Raw genomic sequence first — 9598 nt, forward strand, 5'->3', positions numbered from 1 at the left:
CCCTGATATCCTTTTTGAGAACTCGTGCCCAAAACTGAACTGCATATTCCAGATGATTTCTTACTAATGATTTGTACAGGGGGAAAATGATATCTCTCTCTCTGGAGTCCATATCTCTCTTAATACAAGAAAGAACTTTGCTCGTTTTGGAAACCGCAGCTTAGCATTGCATGTTATTATTGAGCTTATGATCTACCAAAACCCCCAGATCCTTCTCCACTATGGATTCCCCCAGTTGTACTCCCCCTAGTATGTATGATGCATGCATATTCTTAGCCCCCAAGTGCATAACTTTACATTTATCAACATTAAACTTAATTTGCCACTTAGATGCCCAATTAGACAATGCACTGAGGTCGGCTTGTAAATTGGAGACATCGTGTAAGGACGTTAAATGTTACTTTTAATCCCAGACCCAATATCATTTATAAAAATATTAAAAAGTAAGGGTCCCAACACTGAACCTTGGGGTACACCACTGATAACCTTAGACCATTCAGAGTTATGCCCCGTACACACGGTCGGACTTTGTTCGGACATTCCGACAACAAAATCCTAGGTTTTTTTCCTGACGGATGTTGGCTTAAACTTGTCTTGCATACACACGGTCACACAAAGTTGTCGGAAAATCCGATCATTCTGAACGCAGTGATGTAAAACACGTACGTCGGGACTATAAACGGGGCAGTGGCCAATAGCTTTCATCTCTTTATTTATTCTGAGCATGCGTGGCACTTTGTCCGTCGGATTTGTGTACACCCGATCGGAATTTCCGACAACGGATTTTGTTGTCGGAAAATTTTATATCCTGCTCTCAAACTTTGTGTGTCGGAAAATCCGATGGAAAATGTGTGATGGAGCCTACACATGGTCGGAATTACCGACAACAAGGTCCTATCACACATTTTCCGTCGGAAAATCCGACCGTGTGTACAGGGCATAAGAATCATTAACCACTACTCTCTGAATTCTGTCTTTTAGCCAGTTTTCTATCCATTTACAAACTGATATTTCCAAGCCTGTAGACTTTACCTTACACATGAGCCATGTGTGGGGAACTGTGTCAAACACTTTTGCAAAATCCAAGTATACCACGTCCACAGCCACCCCTCTGTCCAAGGTTTTACTTACCTCCTCATAAGCTCTTACAACTACTTTAAAATTACCTCAGATTGGCAGACAAGACAGGATAGGAGCTGAAGCCTACGTTGGGTTATTGGTTGTGGTCATGCTGTACTGGGTCTGCTTTTTTTTCTATAGTTCCTAGCTGCTACTTGCATGTTGACTTCCATTTTGGAAAAAAAAAAAGTGGAGGATGACAGGAGGTACCTGGTGTCATGTCGTACGAATATAGAAGAGGTGAAAATAGATGCCAGATAGCATGCAAGACTGCCCCATGGGCAGCAGTACTGTGTTGTCCAAACAGAGAATCTTTCAAGGGACTGATTGGTTTTGAATTAAAAACCTAAAGTAGGTCTGAACCATAAGTTGACAATATTTAACGGTTTGAAGCATTCTGCAAACAATGGTCATGTTATCTCCTCCTTATCTCCCCCTGCTGATCTCTTCTAGCCTTTTTTCACCCACTGTCTAAATGCACTGGCTGAACATTACTGCACAAAACAGCTGTCTGACAGTGACAATGGTAGACTGTGTCTGCAACAATGTGTGTCAGAGCACCCATGGGCAAATACCACAGGGTAACAACAAGAACCTTAATGGCAGGATTATCAGGCCTTGTTAAGATAATCTCCTTGTTTGTTGATCCTTTTATTCATTATCTGGATTTAGAACAATGAAAGAGCACTTTGGATGTCTGACACTTTAAGAAATAACTTTTATAAGTATTTCAGAATCACATCTGGCTTAACAAAGGAGTTTATGGGGGATAAAGAAAGCCAAATTCAAGCGGATCCCAGAGCTATACATAACATAAGATATATCCAGGAATTTCCGACTGACTTACCAGAAAAAAAAAAAAAAAAAAACTTGTGTCTGGTTTCAATAATCTTCAGAGATCTAAACCAAAAAAAACACATTAAAAATGTCATTTTCTCAATGTTTACATCAAATACATAAATATACATAAAGAAGCTTAAGGCCCCTTTCACAGTGCTGCGAATTTAAAGTCGCGCACTTTTACAGTGATTTCACAGCCGCGATTTTAGGGAATGACTGTGTAAACGTGAGGATCTATGGACCTCAACTCGTATCAAAGTGGGATCAAAGTAGTACAGGGACTACTTTGAAGTCGGTGCAACTTGAATGAATGGTACTCATTGGAAATCATGGGGTATGACTTGTCATGCAACTTTGCAGTGCCAAGTTGCAGGACAATTTGCACAAATGTGAAAGGGGTCTTACGAACAGTTGTTAATTGACACCAACATATATTACACTGCAAAGAACAACCCTGCTAATAGACAAATTCCTATAAATAAAACATCCAGTCTTGATGGATTTACTTATGTTACATTAGAGTCACTGCTGGATGGCATACGGACTCTACAACCCAGTTCTCAATTCTAAAGACTGCTGTAATGATATAACATCCACATGTATGGAAACATTATATGATGTTTTTTTTCTATACACCATGTACTACTAGTTCAGCATTGGCCAACAGGTTATATATTTCATGGGAAAAAATAAAATATTACTACTATTATGAGACTATATTGTGATTTGAACATATAGCAATGTGCCATACTAGTTCCAAATTCAGTGCCCAAATCAAAACTGGCGTGGAAAAATAAACATTGGGCCAACATTAGAGAACAATAGTAAAGTTACCATGCGATATAGAATAAAAGGGACAATCACAACTCTTTTATGATGTACAACTTATATAGGAATATTTGTTTTATCTCTGTGTATCAGAGATATCTGTGTATCACCTGAGCCCAGTCATTTTACTGGGTGTGCAAAGGGTTTACAGTCACTTTAACCACTTCAGCCTCGGAAGGATTTACCCCCTTTTTTTGCTATACAGCACTGTGTTACTTTAGACAATTGCGCGGTTGTGCGACACTCTAACAAAATAAAATTGATGTCCCTTTTTCCCCCACAAATAGTGCTTTCTTTTGGTGGTATTTGATCACCTCTGCGGTTTTTATTTTTTGTGCTATAGACAAAAACGGACTGACAATTTTGTGGAAAAAAAATATTTATTTTTGGCTATAAAACACACCCAATAAACCTTTTTTTTTTTAAATCTAAATTTCTTCATCAATTTAGGCCAATATGTATTCTGCTACATATTTTGGTTAAAAAAAAAACAATCCAATAAGCGTATATTGATTGGTTTGTTATAGTGTCTACAAAATAGGGGATAGATTTATGGCATTTTTTTTCTTTTACTAGTAATGGCGGTGATCTGCGATTTTTAGCATGACTGTGACATTGCAGCAGAGAGATAGGACACCTAACTGACATTTTTGACACTTTTTGACCTATGCCACTTCCGGCGCCTACCCCGTCCTCCCCCGCTGTATTCTGGAAGACACACAGGTCCCAGAACACAGCAGGGACCTGAGAGGACGCGCAACGCGACTCGCGCATGCGCAGTAGGGAGTAGCAGTAGTGCGGCTTCACTTCCTTATTCCCTTACCGAGGATGGCGGCGGCAGCAGCCGAGAGCTGAAGGACGGATCGGCTTCGGCTGCCAAAATCGCGGCCTCCCTGGACAGGTAAGCGTCCATATATTAAAAGTCAGCAGCTGCAGTATTTGTAGCTGCTGGCTTTTAATATTTTTTTTTTCAGCAGACCCCCGCTTTAATCGTTAAAACATTGTGATCTCGATTTAACCCCTCTGACGATTCTTTCATATAACAAGTAGAGAGACTTCTCACTCAGCTGTCAAAAGAAAACATCAGGGCAGTCTGCCAAGTTTTTAAAATGAAACATTGTAACTAACTTCCTTCTTAGATCAAAGGGAAACTTCTGTGTGTAAGGCCTCATTCACAAGAGGCAGATCCGCTGCCACTGAGTCTGCCAGCTCATCGGGAGATCTCTCCGTTGATCTCTGCTGACCCAGCGGATGACAGGTCCCTCTCTGCTCACTATGGAGAGATTGGACGAAAACGGACAGCATGTCCGTTTTCATCAGATCTCACCCGATCCGATCGGGGCAGATGCGAACGTAGGGCCATCCGTCTGATTTTAGCGGATCGGACCGGATCGGATGTCAGCGAACATCCGTCGCTCCATAGACTTACATGGAGCGCCCGTTCTGGTCCACCAAAAAAACTGATAGACGGACCTGAATGGTCCACCCGTGTGAAAGGGGTCTAAAGAAGAAAATCCGGGCAGTCTGCCAAGTTGTTAAACAACGTGTAAATGCAGGAGGTTTAACCACTTAAAGTCTAAAGCTTTTTCTGACACTTCTTTCTTAAGGTAAAATCAATATTTTTTGCTAGAAAATTACTACTTGGAATTACTTGGAACCCCCAAACATTATACATATTTTAGCAGAGACCCTAGGGAATAAAATGTCAATTGCTGCAATATTTTATGTCACACTGTATTTGCCCAACGGTCTTTCAAACGCAATTTTTTTAGAAAAAATACACTTTAACCACTTGCAGCCCACCCACCGTCATATGACGGCGAGACGGTGCAGCTGTTCTGGGCCGCCGTCATATGATGGCGCAGCCTTCCAGGTAGCCCAGGGGGCGTGTCCGCCGGGCACCCGCGATTGCCCGTTAACCGAACAGGACCGTGGATCTGTGTGTAAACACACAGATCCACGTCCTGTCAGATAGGAGGAGACCGATGGTGTGTTCCTTGTACAGAGGAACACCGATCGGTCTCCTCCCCTTGTGAATCCCCTCCCCACACAGTTAGAATCACTCCCTAGCAACACGATTAACACTATAGCGCCCCCTCCTGGTTAACCCCTTCATTGCCAGTCACATTTATACAGTAATCAATGCATTTTTATAGCATAGATCGCTGTATAAATGTGAATGGTCCCAAAAATGTGTCAAAATTGTCCGATTTGTCTGCCGCAATATCGCAGTCACGATAAAAATCACAGATCGCCGCCATTACTAGTAAAAAAAAAAAAAAAAATAATAAAAATGCTATAAATTTATCCTCTTATTTTGTACACGCTATAACTTTTGCGCAAACCAATAAATATACGCTTATTGCGATTTTTTTTTACCAAAAATATGTAGAAGAATACGTATCGGCCTAAACTGAGGAAAAAATTTGTTTAAAAAAAAAAATTGGATATTTATTATAGCAAAAAGTAAAAAATATTGTGTTTTTTTCAAACTTGTCCCTCTTGTTTTGTTTATAGCACAAGAAATAAAAACCGCAGAGGTGATCAAATACCACCAAAAGAAAGCTCTATTAGTGGGGAAAAAATGATAAAAAAATAATTTGGGTACAGTGTTGTATGACCGCGCAATTGTTATTCAAAAATGCGACAGTGCTGAAAGCTGAAAATTGGCCTGGGCAGGAAGGGGGTGAAAATGCCCTGTATGGAAGTGGTTAATGAATAAAAAAAAAAAAAAAAAAAAAAAGGAAACAGTAAAGTTAGCCCAATTTTTTTTTTTTTTTTTTTAATGAGAAAGATGATGTTACGTCGCGAGAATTGTGAGAGAATCGTGATCTATCTTCTAAGCAAAAAAATCGTGATTCTCATTTTAGCCAGAATCGTGCAGCTCTAACCGACAAACATTTTATAGTCTGCATAGCCAGCTTTTGTCTGACTGAAAAACAGGAAGCAGCTGTCGAAAAGCACCATACTAACGATCCAAAAATTGGCAACTTGTTTGGACTAAATTTTACTTCTGATTTTCGTATAGTGTGTACGGGCCTTTAGGCCCCTTTTACACAGCGCGGACTCTGTCAAGGGGGATCTATCTGCCTGCTCAGTGAGGGATCTGTCCACTGATTCCTCTAAAGCGGGAGGATGACAGGTCCATGTCTGCTCCGCTATGCAAAACGGACACAGCCCGCTCTATTTTATGGGGCAGTCACATATAAACAGACCACCTGTCCATTTCCATCCAATCCTCTAGACCACTGGTTCTCAACCCTGTCCTCATGTACCCCCAACAGGCCAGGTTTTCCTTTATCTTGCACAGGTGCTTTAAATCAGTATTTTGGACAGCTATTTTATTTAAGAGAAATTCCCAAAACATGGCCTGTTGGGTGTACTTGAGGACAGGGTTGAGAACCAGTAATGTAGACAGAGGGAGAACAGATCCCCATCTGTCTTTTTTTGGCAGCCCAGATCGGGTGTTGGCCATCCATAGAGAGCTATGGATGGTATGATCAGGTCTGCCTGAAAAACTGACAGTTGGACCTGATCGGTCTGTCAGTGTGAAAGGGGCCTAAGAACATGCGCTTTATGCACATACATATATAAACGTATGTAAGGCTGAAACAATTCCTCGATTATTCGACAACTAATCGATTATGAAATGAATCGATTACTATTTTCATAAGCAACATAACAGGGTTAAAAAAAAAAAAGTAAAATGAGCCCTTTAAAGTACAAAAAGAGCAAATCGCTACTGTAAATATTACTTTCATTCCGTGTACATACGACCGGACTTTTCAACGGAGTTCCGACAGAGTTCCAGCGAAACGGACTTGCCTACAGAGGATCACACCAAAGACCGATCGTTTCGAACATGATGATGTACGACCGGACTAGAATAAGGAAATTCATAGCCAGTAGCTAATAGCTGCCCTTGCGACGTTTTTGGTCCGTCGGACTAGCATACAGACGAACTGATTTTTCGATTGGACTCGAGTCCATCGGAAAGATTTGAAAAATGTTCTATTTCTAAAGTCCGACAGATTTTTCCACAGAAAGGGTCCGATGAAGCCCACACACGATCAAATTGTCCGACGGATTTGTTCCGTCGGACCAGTTCGGTCGAATAGTCTGGTCATTTGTACACGGCATAACAGTTCTACAGTAAAAAAAAAATGAACCCCTTACAGTATTGATTATCTGGGGGGGTTTTTGTACTATAAAGGGCTAATTTTAGTTTTTTTTAACCCCATTTATACAGTATATCTCCTCTAATAGTATATCTCTCCTCTAATAGTATATACAGTATATTTCTCCTCTAATAGTATATACAGTATATTTCTCCTCTAATAGTATATATCTCCACAAATAGTATATACAGTATATCTCTCCTCTAATAGTATATCTCTCCTCTAATAGTATATACAGTATATCTCTCCTCTAATAGTATATACAGTATATTTCTCCTCTAATAGTATATACAGTATATTTCTCCTCTAATAGTATATATCTCCACAAATAGTATATACAGTATATCTCTCCTCTAATAGTATATCTCTCCTCTAATAGTATATACAGTATATCTCTCCTCTAATAGTATATACAGTATATCTCTCCTCTAATAGTATATCTCTCCTCTAATAGTATATACAGTATATCTCTCCTCTAATAGTATATCTCTCCTCTAATAGTATATCTCTCCTCTAATAGTATATACAGTATATCTCTCCTCTAATAGTATATACAGTATATCTCTCCTCTAATAGTATATCTCTCCTCTAATAGTATATCTCTCCTCTAATAGTATATCTCTCCTCTAATAGTATATATCTCCTCTAATAGTATATACAGTATATCTCTCCTCTAATAGTATATCTCTCCTCTAATAGTATATACAGTATATCTCTCCTCTAATAGTATATCTCTCCTCTAATAGTATATACAGTATATCTCTCCTCTAATAGTATATACAGTATATCTCTCCTCTAATAGTATATCTCTCCTCTAATAGTATATACAGTATATCTCTCCTCTAATAGTATATCTCTCCTCTAATAGTATATACAGTATATCTCTCCTCTAATAGTATATCTCTCCTCTAATAGTATATCTCTCCTCTAATAGTATATACAGTATATCTCTCCTCTAATAGTATATCTCTCCTCTAATAGTATATCTCTCCTCTAATAGTATATACAGTATATCTCTCCTCTAATAGTATATACAGTATATCTCTTCTGTCTGTTATTTTCAGAGTGGATTCGATATTTTGCTCCCTAACCATATAGTTGGTTATTTATATTTACCACTGCATAGAGATATTTAAGAATAAATTGCCTTTAAAAAAAATTGCATAGTAACTAAATTATACACCACACTTTTTTTAACCGATGAATCGAAACAATAATCGGCCAACTAATCGATTATGAAAATAATCGTTAGTTGCAGCCCTAAGAGCCCTTGCACACTGGGGCGGCGTCGGCGGTAAAACGCCGCTATTATTAGCGGCTTTTTACCGTCGGTATGCGGCCGCTAGCGGGGGCGGTTTTACCCCCCGCTAGCGGCCAAGAAAGGGTTAAATACTACCGCAAAGCGCCTCTGCAGAGGCGCATTGCCGGCGGTATAGCCGCGCCGTCCCATTGATTTCAATGGGCAGGAGCGGTATACACACCGCTCCGAAGATGCTGCTGGCAGGACTTTTTTTACCGTCCTGCCAGCGCCAGCGATGACAGCAGCGGCACTTACGGGGCGGTTTGCAGGCGCTATTATTAGCGCAATAGTGCCTGCAAACCGCCCCAGTGTGCAAGGGCTCTAAATGTATGAATACACATTTGTAAGCATGTAAATGAAGTCTAAACAAAGGGGAAAATAAAACATGTACGCATCTTATACATTTAAATGCATTCATACACAATTATTTTCCTAATCATTTCCTAATCAACTTACACAGGAACTTTTCTCTGATGTAATAACATGAAGATTGAGAAGGAAGGCTGACCTATAACAAGGATGTAGTATGACATGTACTGCCATTCAGAATTCACTATTATTACAGGGGAGAGAGTCTGCAATACTGGTCACCCTAGAGGACTGACCTCCGCAGGGGTCATTCATTGTGCTCACTCACCTTCCCCGGTCACAGACGACTGATAAGAGGTAAGTAAAGCAGCGCAGGGATGACAGTCCTGGGTGTGTACAGGTGACCCGCTGACAATGAATGGAGGACACGGCACTACCGAGAGAAGAAAGAGTCTTCAGAAACTTCCAGAGCGCCTTCTGAGGGCGTCACCGACACTTCCACAGCCAATCACAATAAGGCCAGAGCGTTTGTAAAAGCGAATCACGTGCCAGCCGCATTCCTGTGTGACCTGTATTGGCCAGGCGTGTCAGCCGAGGAGGGGGTTGCAGACTGGTGTCACGGTGGGGGAGGGGAGAGGGGGGTATCAATGTCTTACACAGTATTCTCTTGTTGAGGTTAGATGTATACTGTACGCTTGTGCTGTACTTATCTTAGTCACTAATAACAACATGGGGCTATTTATTATGTTACTTGAATGTTATCCAATAGTCCACGTTCAGCATAACGTGACACTCGTTTGTTTTCTGTTTATTTTGATGCAACAGTAAACATAAAAAAGAGACAATATGCTGAAATTCCTGCTTGATTAAAGTTGGGTAAATAAAAGCAGAAAAACCTGTATTTGTGACACCTCTCTGGCAGTATGGTCCGTATAAAACCCGAAAAGCTTGCCATAGTTTCTCAGGGCTCCATTTTTCATGGACGTTTATATGTGCTGGGAATCCCAGTAGCGAGAATCTGCAG

General features: G+C 40.3%; 1 protein-coding gene across 2 annotated transcripts in view; it reads right to left on the bottom strand.

Moving 5' to 3' along the window:
• Positions 1 to 9087, bottom strand: part of LOC141128394 (mitochondrial glutamate carrier 1-like) — a 33155-nt gene extending 24068 nt beyond the window's left edge. The window contains exons 1-2 of one of the 2 annotated variants that reach the window (XM_073615663.1): positions 8903 to 9087; positions 1967 to 2019 (exon numbers count right to left, since the gene is read on the bottom strand). The gene's annotated coding sequence lies outside the window, so the exon portion shown is untranslated. The remainder of the gene's footprint in view (positions 1 to 1966; positions 2020 to 8902) is intronic. The other variant, XM_073615664.1, reaches the window with a different exon arrangement.
• Positions 9088 to 9598: the final 511 nt, after the last annotated feature.

The sequence above is a fragment of the Aquarana catesbeiana genome, linkage group LG02, assembly GCF_042186555.1.
Source record: "Aquarana catesbeiana isolate 2022-GZ linkage group LG02, ASM4218655v1, whole genome shotgun sequence".
NCBI lineage: Eukaryota > Metazoa > Chordata > Amphibia > Anura > Ranidae > Aquarana > Aquarana catesbeiana.